The sequence below is a fragment of the Sebastes fasciatus genome, chromosome 3 (genome assembly GCF_043250625.1).
Source record: "Sebastes fasciatus isolate fSebFas1 chromosome 3, fSebFas1.pri, whole genome shotgun sequence".
In the NCBI taxonomy this organism is placed as follows: Eukaryota; Metazoa; Chordata; class Actinopteri; order Perciformes; family Sebastidae; genus Sebastes; species Sebastes fasciatus.
The window spans coordinates 40,450,458-40,472,206 of NC_133797.1; the positions used below are offsets into that span (position 1 = coordinate 40,450,458).

The following is a 21,749-nucleotide window of genomic DNA, read 5'->3' on the forward strand; positions in this document are numbered from 1 at the left end:
GAAACCAACATTGACTGTTTGTAAGATATGGAAAGAAAAAAAACTGTCTCTGGTTATGAACTTTCATATTTAGTTGCAATGTCACACTACTTCTGTCTTAAGCTTGATTAATGCTTGATGTGGGCGGGTTTTCGTCTGTCCGTGCACATCCAGTATTTCTGGATACGGATGTATCGTGAGTTTTCGATACACTGCCCCCTGCAGTTTGGGAGAATATCTGTTTGCCGCGAGTATAAAAGATCCAAACATTTCCACGTCAAGATTCCACCTCTGCTCATGTCTGTGTGACCGTCCGTACGCAAAACCTAACTGGATCTTTAGAGGACTCACTCCAAGCATGTGTGCAGAATTGGTGCTATTTTTTTATTCTCACGCCTCCCCTTAGATAACCTTTGCACATCACTGTTTTGAAGTAAAATCATTTGTCAACTACGAGAACTGCAGAAGTTAGAAGGCATGCTTTTTGTGCAACTGCTTCAATAAAAAGAGACTAGACGTGTGAGAGAGACATGGCAAAAGATCAGAGGTGGAGCAGCTCTCACTGGGATACTAGAACAGATTCTAAATTGCTGGCGGGGCTCTGTTAGAGCATCACGTTTGCTGCATTGTGACAGCTAGAGCCACTCCACAGTACACCATCACTCCTGAGTCTGAGACATTCAATAAACACTGGCCTCAGTCGGTGCACACCAATGCACGACTTTGACTTGAATTTTTTAAGATGTCAGGTGTGGAAAAGCACACTTTTCAAGCAAGCCGTAGCACTGCAGATGCACTGAAAGTTGTCCTCTACATATTTAAACATCCAAGCTGCTGCCCCGCTGAGTTTAACCGAACAGAGGAATAAAGGTGGAAGAATACGGAAATAAAAGGGAAAAGCAATGTGATCTTCTTCTGTTTGGTCGACAGTGATTCATGACGCTTTTCAGTTGAGCTTTTGGAGTTTTTCTCTAGCATGTGCAGTTTTGAGTGAGAATTTATGGACTCACTGGGAAAACATTCCTCTAAAGAAATGCACTGCTTTGTGCTTTGTAACTAAAAGTCCCACTTTTTGGAGCTTGCTTTGTTGAACTACTGACGCGCTTTGGCTGCAGCTTCAAAAAGGACTGTTTGGGGGAAATCCAGTTTTGCTCTCTCATCAGGCAGCAGAGATGGCAAGAACTTGTCTTCTAACTATCTGGTTGAGAGAGACAACGTTTCTGTTGAAGATACTTTGTCAGATTGTAGGATAGGTGCAGTGAAATGTGGTACAAATTCAGTATTGTTGAAGCACTAGTGTGTATGAATCATGTGTGCGTATCATGATACTATACCGCTCTACATCTGCCGCTGTGTTGAGGAATCTAAAACTGCCTTTTATTCTGCCCTGCTGAGTTTTGAAAACACAGAAAGTCACAGAGAGAATCTACAGTAAAAAAAGAAAAGTGGCCTAGAGAATGATTCACTTCAGATGAGCTTGGAAGATTTTGGGTTGCGAACTTTATGCAAAGAGAAGTTAGGCATTTTATTAAGCAAAATAGAAATGTTGTGCTTTTAAGCATTTCCCCATTTTTCACAGCGCTCTTGCTGAACTTGTCAGCAGCTGCTTTGACTTTATCCCCAGGAGGAGTTATCTGTATCTGTCTTTCCAGCTCTCAGAAGTTACTATAGGATCTGTCTGAGACACAAATGCTTAGTGTTGCAAAAACTGTGTAACATTGAAGAGAGTATTAATGCAGGTCAGATGCAGGGTAATTCCAGTAAGAGGGGTTCCTAAAAAGGCGACTCCTTTTGTGTGTTTTGACGTCCAGAACAAAGTGAGAACAAAAAAATGTTGTGGATGCAAAGACTAAATCAGATTTCTTTACGTTAACTTCTTCAGCTCTAAATGCAGGTGCTTTCATTTTATCACCCTACAGCCAATTTGCATTTTTATCTATTTCACCTCAATGTTTTATTTTTTTCTATCAGCACTTGAGGCAACATGGCAAAAAAGATTACAAAGTTTCAGGCAACAAAATAAACTGTAAAAACGAGTATTACTGGGAAAAAAAGACAGAACAGAGAGAAGGTGTATGTGTGTTTATGTACGTGTCTGAGAAAGTGCAGAAGGAGTCCGGAAGCCAAATAACAAATTTATTCAACACATCATCAACTCCCCGATGGATTCAGCTGCCATCGCCATGAACAAGTTTTACCCGGAGAGGAACTCACAGCGGAAACTTCCAGTCTGTCTGCAGGCTGTACTGTACGACACACACATAGAATAAAGAACATTAACATTTCTTGTCCATCTCCACCCCAAACTGCAGTCGGCAGGATTTGTCTATAAAAATACACCCATCGTATCTCTATGAATCACAAAGTAGAGCTGCAATAGTGTCCTGCATAATTTAGATAAAAGCCACTTGCGTTTGTGTTTCTTCCGTATACAGATTAAAATGTTTTAATCATCTCTTAATGTTATTCCTTAACATGAATATAATGTCCATTAACTGCTTTAGTGTAAACCCTGATTTTGCCTTATTTGGCAGCCTTTGACAGCATTAATATAACTATAATACTTTAACCACTTAATCAGGAATTTACGCACAAATTAAATAAAAAATGTATGTTAATCCAAAGTGTTTAAGGGTTAGGTTTAAATAATTATGTTGACCACTAGAGTTTTATATTTAGACAGAATAATCTTAACTCAAGGGCAGTTTACTAACCTTTTCTTTGGCTTTTAACTGCATTTCATGGTCTTCGTACATAATATAATGTATATCTATTATTTATTAAGTTGCAACTGATGATTATAATACCTTGTTAAATGGTTAATAAATACTTTTTAAAGCATTTATAAACATTATTTATATAGATAGTTTATAATTTGTTAATGGTTAATAATTGGTTTCTGGTCCATCTATCTATGTAATGTTTAAATATGTTTTACAAAAAAAAATCTTAAATGGTTACAAATCTTTTGGTAATTATTAACAAATACCCAATATAGTATATACAATTTTATAATGTGAGCAACAATAAACTGTTAATAGTGTACTAATGTAATCATAATTGTTATTGTTTATTATCAACTATGATACAATATATAATTTATAAAGTAATTATTTCATATTACACAAACTAATGATAAAATAACAAAAGATATAGCATTATAATAATTAGTTAACATTATTATTATTTCATTGTTTTTTAACAGTAAAATAACTTATAACTAAGTTTAATTAATATCAATAAATCGATATATGTTATATTTATAGATGTTTTACAAAAAATTTAAAAGGTTTCCAAATAATTTGATAATTATTAACAAATACCTAATATAATATATAAAATGCTATAATGTGAGCAACAATAAACTATTAATAGTGTAATAATGTAATCAGAATTATTATTGTTTATTATCAGCTATGATACAATATATGATTTATAAAGTAATTATTTCAGAGTACACAAACTAATTATAAAATAACACAAATTATAGTACTAGTAATGATTAGCGAACATTATAATTTCATTGTTTTTTTAACAGTAAAATAATAATAATAATAATAATAATACATTTATTTATATAGCACTTCTCAAAACAGATGTTACAAAGTGCTTCACAAGACAATAAAAGCAGATAAATAAAGTGCAAAAAAATGATAACTGCTAAAACAGAACATCGAAGAACATATCAATAATAAAAAAGTGTTAAAATGGTAGGACAATTAACTAGATACTATAGATATTAACTATCTAAGTTCAATTAACTATCAATCAATATACAGTATATAGATATATAGATATATCGTTATATAGATATGTACGTCTGTACATTGTACATTGTATTTCTTAAAATGGCGTGTGTTGCAGTATATGAAATGAGTGAGTGTACGCTAAATTTACAAAACATATAGTCTAAAATATGAAATCTGTAATCAAATCAGTCAAGTGGGGTGAAGTGGTAAATTTGCAAATATGTATTAATTGTTTGGATGTTGTAACTGCCAGAAAGTCAAGACAAAACAGCCACCGTGACGGCACGTTCTACAGGACTATAACCAGATTACTGCAGAACTGTGACATACAGCGTACCGTCTACTGATATCAGAGTCAGTCAGGAAGTTTTAACAATTATCTGTTTGTCATTTCTCTCAACAATTTGCTTCGAGCACTAATCAGAACAAAATCTCATGAAAGTAAGTTATGAGGACTTCCCAGTTTTCTGTTTTTGTACAGTAAAGATTTGCTGATCATCACCAACACCCTCTGGAATAATTATGAAGTAATACATATTCATAAATGGCAGCACAGCCATAAGCAACAGGGTTTGATGGTGACGTTAGTGGCACTACCGTGATAAATGTAGAGGGAACAGTACGTTCACATTCCTACTTTAGGAACCTCTAACATTTCTACTGACCATCACCTGAACTGTAAGTGAGCTACAGGTCTGTCAACCTTCGCTGGTTCCAGCATGAAAACATCTTTTCTGAGACAACCATTGGTTATTGTTGACATTCTGTTTATCTCCGGAAAGGCATTCAGCAGTTTCTGAATACCGGCGCCGCACTATAACAATACTGCAAGGCTGAAACACTTTCTTTGCTTCCCCTAAGGCCATCCCTCTTCCTCACTTCCATATCTCCCCTCTTCTCCTCTTTGCATTCATCTAAAATAGCAGCCAAATGGTGTTTTTCTTCACTAACTTATCGCCACCAGCCACAGTCTGGCATTTCACAATGGGAGTGGGAAAAAAAGAAAGCATTTTGGGCGGCGATAAGATTTGTCCTCCCTGTTGCTGGCGTTATTGTTGCAGACAAACAGCAGAGTTAACATTGGAAAGCATCCGTCTCCAACACTGCTCCCTCCATCTTTCTCTCCATCCCTATCATATTTGTGTTGAGACAAACAGAGGAGACGAATGAAAACGACGACCACGTATACAGATAGAGACACACGAAGCGAACCTGTCACTTCACACAGTCACATACACACACACACGAAGAAGGAAAGTGAAAAATGGCAAAGCAAAAAGCTGATATTTGGGCTCAGCAAGAAAATTTGATTCTATTATCAATTATTTTCAGTCATCATCTTTTCCATCTGTCAATCAAATTTCTATTTCCACATATTTCTCTCCCAGCATGCACTGGATGAAAGGCAGGTTGTTAGTCCATTATAAGGACCACTTCATTATCTACTCAACCACCTACGAGGCCCTCAACAACCTGGCTCCCCGCTACCTCTACAACCTCCTCCGGTCTGCTCATGCCAACCTCCTGCAAGTCTCTAGGACCAAGTGCCGTATCTGGGGTGACAGGGCGTTTTCAGTCGTCGCCCCATACTTGCCAACCCTCCCGATTTTCCTGGGAGACTCTCGTTTTTCATCGTCATCTCCCGGTTTCCTCCCGGCGTCACAATTCTCCGGTATTTCTCCAGATTTATAACACATTTTCACACTTGTTTTTTTCCTGTTCGTTATCTCAACCTGTTTCTGGAACTGAACAGTGTGTATAATCCCTACTGTTTCCACCCGGACGACAATAGAGCTACACCAACTGTCGTTTCCCGGCAAAAGAGAGCAGTCTATCCTCGCGACACAGAGCAGTCTGAGCTCATGTTTTAGCTTCATTGGACACAGCGTGCAGCGCCCAAAGTCGGGCTTTGCTTGACGCAACGAAAAGCCGTCGTGGCGTGACGCAAGCTGTTGGAAACAACTTGTTTCAGAGCTCAGTGGTGCCGTTGTCGCATTGTGTCTGAAAAGACATTCAGTGAGTGAGAGATGGAGAGACAAATAGAGAGAACTAAGAGAAAGAAATACTCAGGCAGAAGCAAAAGTTCACATTTTATTACCATTTTATTCTAATCTTTTCTTCGAATTTATTCTTATCTTTATTCTGACTATATTAAAAATTGAACATCTTGTTGTTTTTTATTTTTGAAAAGCGCTATATAAATCTTACGTATTATTATTTAAAGTAGATGTGTATTGAAGTTGCTTATTACACGGCTGTGTTACACGGTTGTATACTCGATTCTGATTGGTCAATCACGGCGTTCTACGGTCTGTAATTTCTTTATAGCAGACCGTTGTTTTGTATAACAGACCGTTGCTATGTATAACAGACCGTTGCTATGTATAACAGACCGTTGCTATGAATAACAGACCGTTGCTATGGCCGCAGCTCTGATGTCGGACTCTGGAGGACCGTTTTTGTGTCAAATTATTGATTTCTTAAGTAAGTAGCCGTGTATTAAGCGGGATAATGTACAGCTAGCCCGCTAGCTGTACATTATGCCTTACTTGTGAAAATGTTGTCTTTTTGTTAAAGGGTAAGATATAAATTTTCTTTTGAATTATTTCCTACCAAAGAAATAGTCTTAATAAAAACTAGACAAAAACCACTACAACCTCTGTTAAGTTGACTTTTAGCTACATTAACCAGCCTTAATAGCCTACAATAAAAGACATTGGTTTAGTTTCTTGTGTTTGGCACATGTGCTTATATAGACGTTGTGTAAAGAGTGTGAACATCACATCATGTATGTATGTATGTATTATTATTACCTCTGCCAAGCAGATTATGTTTTCAGTATGAAAAGGAAAGGCTGAAGCCTGGGCCAAGGACGAACGCATTACATTTTAGAGTGGATCCGAATCACGGGACGGATAAATGCACCATTTTTCTACTAATGGAAACGGCCTTGGTGGAGGTCTGCGCTCTCCGAGTGCCCTTCCAGTTGAGAGGGAGGATGAATCCTACCACCTTACAAGTAATCAATAAACACTAACAGCATAGCTAGTACTACAGAGCCTCGTGACAGCGGAGTGGAGCCATGCAGTGTCCTCAGTTTATGATGTCACACTCGATTCAAGTTGTGACACCTTTCTTCACTGTAATTGCAGATCTTCTGACAAGGACAGAAAAAAAACTGTCCTCAGCTGTTGACACTTTGATTTGATTTCTGGACCCACAGACAGAATAAACACTCATGCCTGTCATTTTCAGCTGATTTTTCTACTGCCTACAGAGCCATTGGAAGAAAAGTTTTCCTTATCTCACAGCAATCACAGCACCAGAGCAGAGTGGACCCTCAACCAGATGTGCGCCTGAAACTCATTTCAAGGATGCACCTCACCCTGCTGCAACTGCACTTGTCTTGTTGCTTTTAGAGAGAAATGTCATCGCCTGAGTCCAAATCTATTTTCGTCCAGAGATTGCAGCTCGTTGGAGGTGTTGAGAGAAATCAATATTGATTTATCCCTTCCACTTTTCTCCTGATTAGTGATAGCAGCCTGCTGGAGGCGACTCATCTGAGCTCGTGCTCACGTGTACATCACAGAGATGTTTGTTGCTCCTGTGAGATGCTGGCTTACAAGTTCTGAGGTCATCCGAAATGTTTGCAAGTGAAGTCGTGAGCCGACCTGGAATACTTTTAACTGTGAGACTTTGGGCCTCTTGCAGCAACATTCTCTAAAATTATTCTTCAATGTTCTCTTAATTGTCTGTTAAGAGAAAAAAAAATAAGAGAAGTCCACTCCAGATGCACCAAAAGTTCATTACCATCCAGATCTGCTCCTACCAGGTGTGCTGAATGATGAATCCCACTTGATTGTAAATTGAGGTGTGTGGCCAATTTGACTCATTAGCATAGATAACGCCCCTTAAACACTATATAAGGGCAGGTGTTTGCATACCACTATATAACGACATGTATTAGCATAGGTAATGCCCTCTAAACACTATATAAGAGCAGGTATTGTGCCGTGTGCGAATACTTTGACACATGCCCAAGAATTGGACAGAAAAAAAATGCTGTCAGAAGAACTTCGATAAGATTTACAGGAAATTCAAAAAGCATCAAAGAGCAGTATGCAAGCCACGCAATCATCATCCAAGGGTTTTATAGTCTTAATTGGGATCAGGTTCAGGTTCAGGTTACTTTATTTGAACCCATAGGTACATTTAGTTTGCAGTAAAAAAGACATGGTATCCATTGTGACACACATTTTACAGACACAGACAAACGTGATAAACAATGCTCAAGGCTCCACTGATCACTAAAACCACTAAAATACAATTAATTAATTATGAATAAATAGATAATAAATAAATAAGCAAGCGTTGTTCTATAGCATCTATACAGCGTTGCTACAACTTGTTCATCTGAGTGATGGCTGCTGGAACAAAGCTGTTTTTATCGGGACACTAAACCTCCGTCCTGAAGGAAGAAGCTGAAATTCACCGTGCAAAGGGTGGAGGTTATCATCATTACCCCTGCAAAGGCCCTTATGTTTTCACCTGCATTGGTTTGTCTGTCTGTCTGTCTGTCTGTTAGCAGGATTACTCCACAAGTCCGCAATGGATTTGAAGGAAATGTTTTGGAGGGGTGGAGTGTGGCACAATGAACAATCCATTAGATTTTGGTGGTGATCCAGTTTCAGGAATTTCTTTAAGAAGTCCGATCAGTGTGAGCATTAAGACCTCAGGGTATAACACATGCGCAGTGTAACTGATGACGCATGACCCCGCCTCCTTCTTCGATCAGAGAGATACGTGTGTGGATGTGTGGCAAGACATTGAGGTGCGGGAGCTGCTGTCCGTCCGCGGTGAGAAAGAAAAAAACGGTAGATGACGGGATGAGAGACAACGTAGTGTAACGTTATACAGATATAACAAGACTGCTGAATGAGAGAGGCATCCGCCGATACGTAACATGGAAACACACCGTGTTAATAACAAGCCGACCACCTCACGGTACCGCCAGCTGTGAGCTGTGATCTGTTTTTAAAGTCAGGTTACGTTGGGGGTCGGTCTGCGCTCTCCGAGTGCCATTCTAGTTTAAAATGGAGTCCGCTGTAACTATCCGAGACCCTGGGTTAATCTGTGACTCACCAATCAGCCGACTGAACCAAAGTTTACCAAAGAAAAAGACAAGATTTGATCAATAGTATTTCTTTAGCCCACAAATTTAATAATCCAATCATTATAATAATTCTTAAACATATTATAATCTAAATATGATTATATGATATTCATTGTTTTTTTATGTTCCTCAAATTTAAATCTTCCGTTTCCTTTCAATTTGTGGACTGTGACATTTTTTATTTTTATTCTTATCTTGGTGAGAGTGCTCTCGACCACTCGTAACATTTTCTCTTACCTAAGAGGAGAGCAAAAATAAGAAAACACTGGTGAATCCCAGAAATCAATGGGTACTAACCAAAAAAGAACAAATCGTGGATTGAACATAAATAAGAGAAAATCTGTTCATATATCGCTTCCTGCATCAGGCCCAATATGTTTTGCATGTTGAAAGCCTACTGTGCCTTTCATTGGCGGACAAGCTGCTAGCATTAACAGGACTTTTAAAGGTCTAGAGCTCTCATCATGCCTTCCATCAGGACCGCTTTGGATATTTCTGCATCTGTCTCCATCAATCTAGTCTACACCGCCCCTCTTCCTTTATTTTATTTCTCATCAGGGGGATCTTCTGGTCCCAAAGACCACTCTGAGATTCGTAAAATAAATTATCGATAAATTACCTTCGAGAGGTTTTAAAAGTGTCAAGATGGTATTTTACAGCGGTTTGCTGGTGGAGAGCAACAGCCGACGGTGTTCAGCTTGGTTAAACAGAAGCTAAACACAGCAACCGAATCATTACACCCCTGATATCAGGACGAAGAAAAGTGGTTAAAAAAAAACACAACGAGGCCGTTATCTGCAAGGACAGAGACGTAGGAAAGGAATGAAACTATAAACTGTGACTGTTATGCAGGAGATACAAATATGGAACAGGCTTTTTGAATTGCGGCATTATTTCTATATCTAACTGCACGAGTGCTCACGATGAATAACAGTTTACTGTTAAAGACAGAGTTGATTATAGCTGCTGTAGAAGCAGAAATGTGTGCAATCACATACCACATACCGCGGCTATAGCAGGCTGTAGTGAGCCAACGAGAAAAGTGCAACAAAAAAATGATTTAAAAGTTACGACACTAGAATTTATCTTTTAATTTATTAATACTGAAACCTCGATTAAACTCTTCATTGATGTCCTCATTGACGGCACAGTTTGAAGGCTTATTGTAGGCAACCACGGCCCTGAAATATTTTCACAAATTTCAGGCTTGTCTTTTTTTTCTCTTTATTCCTTTAATTACACAGAATTTGACTTTGTGTCCCGTAAAAATTAATTTCCCCTATGTCCCTTTTTCCTTTAACTGTCAACTGCTTTCAGTCTCAGAACTCTCATTAGTGATATTTCAGGTTTTTGCCAGCTTTGTTTCATTTTTAGCGGCATTAATTAAACGTCTTATTAAGGGGTTGAATTTTGGTCTTTGTGAGACCTGCAGATACAGTGTTTAATTTGATTCATAATGTTCTCTCCATTTCCTCCCCTCCCTACTCTCTCCATCTCTCTTCCTCTCCGTCTCAAACGTACTGTATGATTGCAGGCCGACGTAAAAACACGGCAGAGACCATCTTGCACAACACGTTCTCATACCGCTCCTTAGCGTCAAAACCACTATAGTTAGGTTTAGGAAAGAACGGCATGGTTGGAATTCAAAACTACTACGTTTGTACAGTGAAAATTAAACTGAACTTTGTGAACACGGGACATGAACGAACAGCCGATTGTAAAGAGAAAGTGGAACTTAACGCACGGGACATGAACAGCAGTCTCCTGGATGAAAGCCTTGTGTTTATTGGACCCATCCACCTCCCCGCTCACACGTCCAGTGTGTGTCTTTTCCTTCTTTAAACTGCGTCATCAAACTCCCGGTGCACTTTCTCAGAGCGTTTACAGTTGCCGCGGATGGGTTTATATTGTAGTGAATGGAACGCCTTGAAAGGGTGCCCTGTGCGGCGGTACTGAACTCAGACGGCCGTGACAAAGCCTCGGTATTTGATGCCAAATCATGCCAGGGGTGTAAAGTGGGGGTGCGAATGGCCCCTTCCCAACTTCCAGCCCCATGCCTGCACTCCAATCTACGGACCCCCCTAGACCCCTAGGAGAACATTTTTAGTAACTCATTTTTTTGTAGTTTTGTAAGTCGTTCCCTCAAGTGAGTAACTCGTTCCCTCAGGTTAGTAACTTGTTTCCTCAAGTTAGTAACTCGTTCCCTCAAGTTAGTAACTCGTTCCCTCAAGTGAGTAACTTGTTCCCTCAAGTTAGTAACTCGTTCCCTCGGGTTAGTAACTCGTTCCCTCAAGTTAGTAACTTGTTCCCTCAAGTGAGTAACTTGTTCCCTCAAGTGAGTAACTTGTTCCCTCAAGTTTTGTAAGTCGTTCCCTCAAGTTAGGTAACTCGTTTCCTCAAGTTAGTAACTCATTCCCTCAAGTTAGTAACCTTGTGTTTTAACGTTTCGATTATGAGTTATTGATCCGGGAAGTTTGAATCTGTCAATATCTTTTCAAACTACTGTCAGGAATGACTGGAGGATGTCAGTTACTAACTGGAGGGAACGAGTTACTAAACATTTTCTCCTAGGGGTCTAGGGGGGCTCCGTACCGATCTTTGAACTCTAACTTCATTTTGATCTCAACAACACATCTGTAAAGTTTCGTGACTCAAAATTTGGCTGCAGGGGCGTAAAGTGTTTTCCCAGTTGTGACGCTATCGCAGTCACAAAATGTGTCCACACACAGAAATATAAACACCTGGCTAAGTCCTCATACACACAGACTCACAAAGTGGAAACAATACCTGCATCACAGGTAACAAACCTGTGTTAGATACAGTTTTTGCAGCTGTCTGTGTGTGTGTTAGTGAGCATCTACATGATCTGTGTCTGACTCCAGTCTATAATGCCTGTTTACCTGTTGCCTCCCCACACACACACACGATTTATGAGTGAGATCTCAGGCCTGTGGGCAGTAATAGAGATCTGCCTGCTGATAGTGTGTGGTGGTTCAAAGCGAGAGGAGAGGAGGAGAGGTGTACTTTGAAAGAACATGAAATATGCAAAAGTTTGAATCTATTTAGTCTCTTTATGATGTGGTTCAGCCCAAAATATGATGATATTTAGAAGGATGATGAAGGTGAGGAGGAGGAGGAGGAGAATGGCAATCATAAAAGCAATTGTAATGATGATGATGATGATGAAGAAAGGGGTGCTGATGAAGATAACAGTTTGATGGTAATAAATATATCTTGATATTTTTGACAGATTGACAGGTATGATGATGATGATGATGATGAAGATTGTGGTGGTGTCAATGACAACAGGGATAACAATAAGAAGGATGGTTATGAGAGAGGTGATGAAAACGGAAGCAATAATAATGATGATCATGATGATGAGTTATTATAAAGACGGTAACGATGATGATGTTAACAGGTATAATGTTGATGAGGAAGGTGAACAAAACAGAGGTGGTGATGATGATGATGATGATGATGATGATGATGATGATGAAACAGTAGGGATTAGTGTTGATGAGCAAGATGATGATGATGAAGCTCAGTGTTTCCCTCTGTCCTGTCCTAATATTTCCTATGAGCCGTTCTAAAACTTGGCGCTCCTTCCAGCAGCCTGCAGCGCCGCTCTGGCCTCCACTATCCCAGCACGGCACGGCCAAATGAGTCACGCACGCGGCACGCACCATCACAATGAGATGCATAAACGAATCCATCCCAGGTTGCGGAACGACTGGGAAGCAGAGAGGAAATCTTATTTGGGATCAAAACCAAATCACCGCTGGATGTCCAGTGGCGCGCTTGTCACATCGCATCAGTCGTGATTGCTTTCACGGCGGCGATCATCCGTCACGTCTTAACGTGTGTTTGGTCTCCGGTAATAACAGGGCAGGAGGAGAACGAGGAGGAGGAGGAGGATGAGAATGGCAATCATAAAAGCAATTTTAATGATGATGATGATTATGAAAGGGGTGCTGATGAAGATAACAGTTTGTTGGTAATAAATATATCCTGATATTTTTGACAGATTGACAGGTATGATGATGATGATGAAGAGGAGGAGGAGGAGGAGGAGGGTGGTAACGGGGTCTCCTGTCTCTCTCAGTGAGGGTGTGTTTCCCCGGTGGCCAGATGGGTCGACGACCGTCAGTCCGAGATAATCCTGATCAGTCGGTGAGATGAAGAGCGGGAGACCCGGAGCTGTGTGCGTCAGTGCGCATTGGAGAGACGATAAATCAAAGGAGTGCCAGAAAGCAGAAAGCGCTGGTGTAGGACGCCATCGCTCCCTCTCTTATCTCTCCCTCTCACTTCCCCTCTCACCCCCCTCTCTCATCTTCCCCCATCACCCTCTCTCTCCTCTATTCTCTCACCGTCTCCAAACGCGCGCACTGCTGCTGCTGCCGCTGGCTGAGGTTTGTATTTCGGGACCAAATAGCCTCCATCCTTACTAATGCAAAATCTATCGAAACAACCACTTTGATATGGAAATTGATAACTCGAGCACAGGCACACATGTGCGCGTCTTTTTACAGCTGCATACTATCCCTCAGCAAACACACACGCGGACTCTATGGAGATGGTGATGGTGGCAGTGACTACACACACAGGCACGCACGCGCCCCATGCAGAGATATGCACGCACACACACACAAGCAGCAGCTGCCTGGAGGAAGTGTTTGGCACCGAGCGGCTCCAGCAACACCTCCCCGCTCTGAACGCATCAGACCTGGGATCCGCAGGCAGACCTGGAGGGTCCGCTGGATCATCCCAACAGCTGGATCATCCCAACAGCTGTCCTGCACACCTTAATATACATATATATATATAAATAAAATAAAAATACACACTGTGAAGTGATAATAACCAAACTGCCCCTTTTGCCATCTATTGAGGATGGATGACACCACTTGTCAGTAGGTCAACAATTTGCCCAAATCTCTCCACCCTTCCTTCACTCTCTCTCTCTCTCTCTCTCTCTGTCTCTCTCTCTCTCTTTTCTTAATGTTTTCTTCTCCTCTGCTCTGTTCAGCCTCTGCTTCTATCTCATACGTGTCTGAGACAGACCGTCCAAGCAGCTGCATGCGCTATTAGAAGATGAGCAGGTGCATATTGGCCGAATAAGCACATTTTTGAGGCTGTACAACAGATCCAGCATCTCTCAACGTGGCAGCATCTCTCCATCCAGTGCGCAATCCATCCCAGTGAACCCACAAGTGCAGAAGCTCAACCCCAACATTGACACCATATATAAGCCATAGCTTCTTGCTCAGCACGGCGAGGTTTTGACTTACCTCGATCGGGGTTCTCGGTCTGGTGGTGGAGGAAGAGGAAGAGGCAGCATGCAGCTTTAACGGTCCGTTCTGCAGCGACACAGAGTATTATCCCTGGACAGCAGGCGGAGGACCGTGCGTTCCAGCAGAGAGAGAGAGAGGGAGAGGGAGTGTGCGCAAGAGGAGGGATGAGAGACAGAAGCGAGCTGATGGAAGAGAGAGAGAGAGAGAGAGAGAGGAGGTGGCTCAGTCCGACAGAGGGGTGATGTTGAATCAGGGCAACAGCATCTCCAGATTTCATATGAGTGACACAAACCTGCAGGATGCGATGAAAGGAAAAATTAAAAAAGCCTTTGCATTTTTTTGTCGCCTTAAAGGTCCATTATCATGCTCATTTTCAGGTTCATACTTGTATTTTGTACATGCTGTAATGTTCAAAAAACACTTTATTTTCCTCATGCTGTCTGCCTGAATATGCACTGTAAAAAAAATGAAGTAAGAAATTTTACATTTTTTGTCTGTATTTCAAAATGACAGAAACATTTTTTTAAATTACATGTTTCATTTGTGATTTATATGTAAATGGTTTTAGGTTTACAGTATTTGTTTTAATCACAATCGTAATTATCTGTATTTAAGCTTTTCTTGATCATTTTAAAAGATAATTATTCTGTGTTTTGGAGGTTTATGACTCCTTTTTAACAATTAATTTATGTTAGAAGAAAAGGAAAAGGAAAGAAAAAGATTTCATGGAATTCTAAAAATATTTCTTGTAAAAATACAGATTTTTTTTGCAAAACTTCTGAGAGTTAATGTAAATTTCGGCTTTTGCAGCGTAAAATACACGTTTCATTTGTGATTTATATGTAAATGGTCTTACATTTACGGTGTATGACTATTCAAACAATAAATAAAAGTAAAATATTTCTTGTAATATTACAGTAATAAAGGCTAATTATATAAAGATAATTACTGGAGTTTTTTACAGTTTATTTATGTTAATTAACGGACAGTATTTTTCCGTTTTTTAACAGATATTTTCGGGCGCCCCTGCTGCCGGAAAATTTCCATTATTTTACACTTCTTTTTTTTTACAGTGCATATCATGCTCATTTTCAGGTTCATACTTGTATTTTGTGTTTTCTACTAGAACATGTTTACATGCTGTAATGATCAAAAAACACTTTATTTTGCTCATACTGCCAGCCTGAATATACCTGTATTCAACCTCTGTCTGAAACGCTCCGTTTTAGCGCATTTTGAAGGAATTGCAACAGAATTGCGTTGCTAGGCAACAGCTTGGGTCCATGTGTACTTCCTGTCAGCCGATGACATGCACATACACTGCAACCAGGAAATAAACTGGGACACATTTAGAATGTTTACGATTAAAATTGTGTCAAGGGTCTAAATATTATTGTATATTCGTGACATCTTGAATGGGCAGAAATCCTGACGGCTTGTTTCAAATGCAGAGTTTCTGAATACGGGCTGTGTGTATGTCCCGGTGGATTGAGTGTTTCGATACTCTCACAGTATTTATATAGGCCTAAAGCCTGCTTAATAATAAAAAAACATGAAAATCTCACTTTTTTATAATATGGGACCTTTAATATCAGTAATCAGTATTTTAATAATGTCGGGTCTTCATCATTAAAATGCCAAAGAAAGCGCCATTTAAATATCACAGCAATATTCCCAGCGGGACTTAACGCATCTGTGATTCTCAGCAGAGAGTTTCTGCTGGCGACCTTGACTTAATTGTGCTATTTTTAATCTCACATCATCATAATAGTCTATTCCTGTCGTGTATATATTATATGCTTAAGTTTTACTTTTGACTGTGACAACAATCTTCTGCTATATAGCATTAGTATAGCTCTGTTTCTGGCACAATCTAACCACAATGAAAGCAGGGCATATGAATATAGATATTAAGAACTATGGAAGGGTGCGCTGCAGCCCGCTCTCGTCTCCAGAGGTGGTAATTACATAATGTTTAGTCTCAGACAGCGTGTGGAGTTCAGGGGAAAAAAACAAACTAGGAAGCCACTCCTCTCTGGTATCTATCTCCCCTCCATCCCTTGTGCGAGTTATTGCCTCCCCATGCAGCGGCGCGCAGCTGCTTTCCAATCTGGGCACGTAGCAACGCGCCTCAAAAGTGCGCGCCCGTGCAAAGGGGTTGGGAGACAGGCTCTCATACACACACACACACACACACACACACACACATACAGGCACACAGTGAGAAAAGGGGGAGATCCAACTGTGCAGCTGACGTCATTGCCGGTCAGCTTGAGAGGTATTGATTTGCTCCTGATTTGTGGGTGAGTTTTTTTGGGTCGTGTGTGTGTGTGGTCAGTGGTAAGCCGAAAGACAGGGAAGTCCGTCGTTTTTGCAGCAGCCAGACCACCAGCCCTGTGTCTAGTGATGGAGCACCTCACTGACTCCACATCTTCCTCTTCATCCTGAAGCAGTCATGTACTGTAGCAGCAACGCTCCACTGAATCCCATCACATACCGTATGTAATCACACGGAGCTCATTATTAACAGGGAGTGAATTTCTACTATTGTTGGACTGGGGTGATTTAAAACTGCAGCATGATAGAGAACTTCATTTCAAGAATAAGCTTGTCTAAATCACACACACACTATAAAAAGACATTTTCTTCAAGTATCTTTACTGGTGGCCATGCAGATACTTTGGATCTGTCCAGGTTTTGAGTCCTCCACCTCTGAGATTTCTGCTGCAGTCGAGGCTGGAGTAAGAACCAGGCAAAGTGGGCAACTTTCCCGGAACACCTGATCCAAAGAGGTCTCTAAAGCCCCGTAGATTCACTGCACATAAGCTGGTTTTGGTAATTTTATGAATTACCTTGGCCAAGGCCGAAGGCCCAAGAAGGAGGTGATGTTTTCACCAGCATTGGTTTGTTTGTTGGTTTGTTGGTTTGTCTGTTTGCAGGATTACTCCAAAAGTCCGCGATGGATTTTAGTGAAATCTTTTGGAGGGGTGAGGTGTGGCAGGATGAACAATCCATTCGATTTTGGTGGTGATCCGGATCATAATCTGGATTCAGGAATATTTTTAAGAATTCCAATCAGCCTGAGCATTAAAACCACAGGGTACAACACATGCGCAGTGTAGCTGATGACGCGTTGATGACGCATGACCACGCCTCTTTCCTTCAGAGAGAGAGCGCGGGGGGGTGACAACTGTATATTCTGCGTTTTTTCACATTAAACTCTGAAATTACAGTTGAGTTCGACCAAAGCACACTCGGTGATTGTTGGAAAGAGTAACCACGATGGTTTGGGTGATTTTTATTTAGTTTCTGTCCAATTTGAATGAAGTGTTTTACAATGCGCCGCTACGTACAGCTGATCTCAACATAAACAAGCATACACATGGATGATGGCTCAAACTGAACGGAGAGGGTGGCGCGGAGGTCTGCGCTCTCCGAGTGGCATTCTAGTTGCAAATTTGTTCGATAATTTGCACCACTAAAGTGCAATATCCACTTCTGTCCTGGGAGTTGAACTGGTGGAGGTGTCGGAGAGCAGGATGCTGAGGAAACTACTCAGTATTAGGGACAACGCCTCTCAACTCCTCTGCACGCCACACTGGAATCACACCAGAGCACCTTCAACCGTAGACCGAGACCACCGAGGTGCACCACAGAACGCCACAGGAGGTCATCAGACTATAAAAACTCGTCCTCCTTCTGCAGGAAGGACAACTGAAAACACCGGACACTGACAACAACAATAATATCAATGTCATGTGCAATACTACTTTTTCCATTCTCATGTGCAATCTCACTGTCCATCATGTGAAATATTACTTCCTTTTCGTTTTTTTAGCTCACTTTTTTAAAAATCTTTTTATCCTTTTTTATTTTATTTATCTTATTTACTCATTTTATTAAATATATCTTACTTAATTGTTATTCTATTAGGCACTGGAGCTATAAATAGTACTTTTTATTTTATACACTTGAATTTGTTGTAATTTTGAGCAATCTCTGGCACAAGAATTTCCTTCGGGATTAATAAAGTTATATTTTATCTTATCTTATCTCTATCAACTGATGAGTCTGCATTATTAGCTAATTTTGTGACCCTGTCTTGCGAAAAATTTTAGTTTGTATTGTGCTCACATGGTGCAATTTCCTGTTAAAGTTGTGTTTAGTCACAACTACCATAAATTAAATTAACTATTTTCCCAGCATAGGACTGGTTGCATGATTTAATGGGAGCTAGCACTATACAGGTGGATTGATAGGTAAAGCCAGGCATTGCTGCAACTCCACAGTAAAGTCTCTTTCCAGATGCAGTGATGCAGTTATTCAGTACAATCCACAGATCTCACTATGACCTCAGTTGGTTCCTGATTAATACTGTTGATGGTGATTTGGGATGAACTGACCCTTTTACCTCTGCAAAGGTTCCTCCTCAGTAATTTTATCTGAATGATGGAGACTCGCTCTGTACTCTCGGCTGTTGTTTCCCTTGTTCTGGTGTTCATATTAATAAGCTATTTCTTCATGTGTTCTTAACTGCTCTAGTCATCAGTCCAGATGTCCATCTGCTCTCAGTTTACTTCGTTATATAACTCCCGTCTTGCATAATTAAAGGTTACCAAAGCTCTGTCCAATAACAAAACAACCCTCTGATTTGTGTGTAATTGGGAAGCATGAAGATAAATTAACCAAATAATTAAATGTTTGATTGTTTGTTGTTTTATTTTCACTTCAAACACTTCCAGAACAAATCAGTGATCACACATTCTGGGAATAATTTTTTTTCCAGTATCAGAATCAAGAATTCATTTTTATCAAGCGCAACAAGATTTTGTCTCGGTGATAGCTCGAGCAGAACACAGGACCTGTGTTGTATTCGAGATCTCCTAAACTGAGACCAAGTCATCACCAAGATAGGAGGGTATCGAGACAGAGACAAGACCAAGACTTGGAGGGGTTGAGACCAAGTCAAGACCGGACCAGTGCGTGTCCCACACTGCACGACACACTTACGATAAAATGTGGAACATGCAACCAGAGGCTCTCCTCACATTGATCTGATAGATCCACATTCCCATAAAAACAGCCATAGAAAGCAAATAAAGACCCTTCTTCATTAACCTCTTTTATTGCCATTTCTACTGTATATGTGTGTATGTATAAGTGTGCCATGAGAAATGTATTGATAAAATAATCAAAAGGCATTACAGAGGTGAATTTTATGTGTGGGGATTTTCCTTTGTTTTCTATGAGCAATCACAGTAATGATGTTAACTAATAAATCCGACAATGCACAGGTAAGTTAGTAATATCCCCGCAGTTGTGGTCTTGAAATCCTGAAAAAAAATCCTGCGTCCTCTTAAAAATGCGGCAGATTCCAAGACAATCTTCAAAAAGTGGTCTTGAGACCGGTCTCAAGTACTAAAACATTGCCGCAGGTAACAGCTACGCTTTCTTTACTCCAACACAACAAAGTCTGACACCGACACTCTCTTCTCTCCAACTCTCACTCACAGCAACAGCAAGGGCGCCCTGATAGCTCACCCAACACATTCTCATCCCAACTCGTGACATACCGCCGCTTTGACGCTTTATTTTTGGCATCAAAACAAAAATGTTTACCCTACGTGTCACTTTAGGTTTAGGCAACAAAACCGCTGAGTTAGGTTTAGGAAAACATTACATCGGTGGGCTTAAACCTACTACGTTTGTACAGTGAAAATGAAAATGAATGAACAGCTGATTGTAACGTGAAAGTGTAACTTAACACATGGTACATGAACAGCGGTCTCCTGGATGAAAGCCTTGTGTTTGTTGGACCCATCCACCTCAAATCTCACCTACCCGGTGTGTGTCTTTAAATCCCGTCACCAAAGTCACTCCCAGCATACTTTCTCTGAGCGTTTACTGTTGCCACGGATGGGTTTACATTGTAGTTAATGGAACACCCAGCGCTTAAGGGTGTCTTGTGCGGCGGTATCGAAAGTCGACGGCTGTGACAAAGCCTCTGTATTTGACGCCCTGGGAATGAGAACGTGCTGGCTCACCTGGTAGAGCGGGTGCCCCATGTAACTTAGGCTAAGTCCTAAGTCCGGTTCGAATCCGACCCGTGGCTCTTTGCGGTGTAAAAAACAAGTCTAGCGAGATCTGAGACCCGATCAAGTGAAAGATAAAGAAAAATGTTTAATTTCTCTGAAGGGTCATTTCCATAATGTTGTCAGACACTTGACAACCACTTGATCTGAGCCTGTTAGTGGTAAAAACAAGTACTTTTAGTGGATGTACATTGACGGTGAGGAGTTGCACGATATGATTACATTGCAGCCCGTTACAGCGTTCTCCCTCAATACTGGACCAATTTCATAAACTGTTGTCCCCATCAGTCACTTAGACACAAAAACATGGGAAAATAGGTCCCGGTTGAAATACATAATGAAAGGCAGACGTCCTCCATGAACTCATCCTCTGGTTGTGGACAAAAGGCCTTCAAACATCTCCCTAAACATTACAAGAGGACAGTGCAACAAGACATAAAATAGACATTAAACTACACACACGACTTTAATTTTGCAGCACGGCTCCTGCAGCATTCAGTCAGCTCCGTTCAGTGTGTCCATTTCACTACCTGTTGCCGTTTAAATGTGGCTTTTATTTGGACCCTGTCTGTCGTGATATATGAACTAATTGTATTGTAAGTGCCTTGCATTTGTTTGGTTTAGGTGAGCAATAAGGCTGGAGAGGGGTTTCATGGCCTCGACATTTGTCTAGTGATGGGTGCAATTTTCCCGGCACTCCCTGGCTGCTGCTGATAAATGAATGCAGAGAAGAGGAGGAAGAGGAGGAGGAGGAGGAGGAGGGGGCTCGTACGGTCACTGAGAAGCACGGCTTATGAATAAGTCAATGCTGAACAGAACATACTTTTAGACTGACCGACCTGTTCTCACTCACTAGTGCCCCTCGGCGTCGGAAACCTACGCCGGTGTTGCCTAAACATAACCACATAACCGTGTCACGTCTGTCTATCGTAGAGAATGAGTGAAAGAAGAAGTGATCTCAGACACAGCCAAAGTCTTCTGTTCTGTACTCCAACCATCCACTCCAACCACATTCTCAGGTCCATTCTTACTCAACCAAGCCCCCAGGAAGAGCGCCGGTCCTCGATCCGGACTTTCGTAGTGGCCAAATGGCGGTACTGCAACTTCCGTGTCCGTCACGTGATGCCGTTGGGCCCAAAAATACTTTTTCCCATAGACTTACATTGGGAAAGAGACGTCTGTAACTCAGCGGATAATTTATTTTGAGGTGAATCAACTCCCGAGTATGAACACTCTAATAGTCCTAATTAAAAAAATATGTTTTTTAAAGTTGTAAAATGCACTAATAGCTGAGTCCACAGTTATTTCCCTTCCTGCGTTCATGTGAGTGAGACCCAGACCGAGGCTGGAGCGCAAGCCGTGACGACGGCGTGACGTTGGGAACCCGTGACCGAGTCATGCGACCGAGCGGACGCTACTCCGCCAAGATCCGGGTACTTTTCCAGACGGAAGTGGAGCCATT

The 21,749-nt window shown here is 40.9% G+C and overlaps 2 protein-coding genes across 5 annotated transcripts in view; both read right to left on the bottom strand.

Annotated features, from left to right (window-relative positions):
- The window catches only part of LOC141765073 (protein phosphatase 1 regulatory subunit 29-like), a 266,436-nt gene extending 252,078 nt beyond the window's left edge, over window positions 1-14,358 (bottom strand). Inside the window, exon 1 of the mRNA XM_074630927.1 lies at window positions 14,193-14,358. The gene's annotated coding sequence lies outside the window, so the exon portion shown is untranslated. The remainder of the gene's footprint in view (window positions 1-14,192) is intronic.
- Window positions 1-21,749, bottom strand: part of mfng (MFNG O-fucosylpeptide 3-beta-N-acetylglucosaminyltransferase) — a 513,815-nt gene that overhangs the window by 397,102 nt on the left and 94,964 nt on the right. The window lies entirely within an intron of this gene.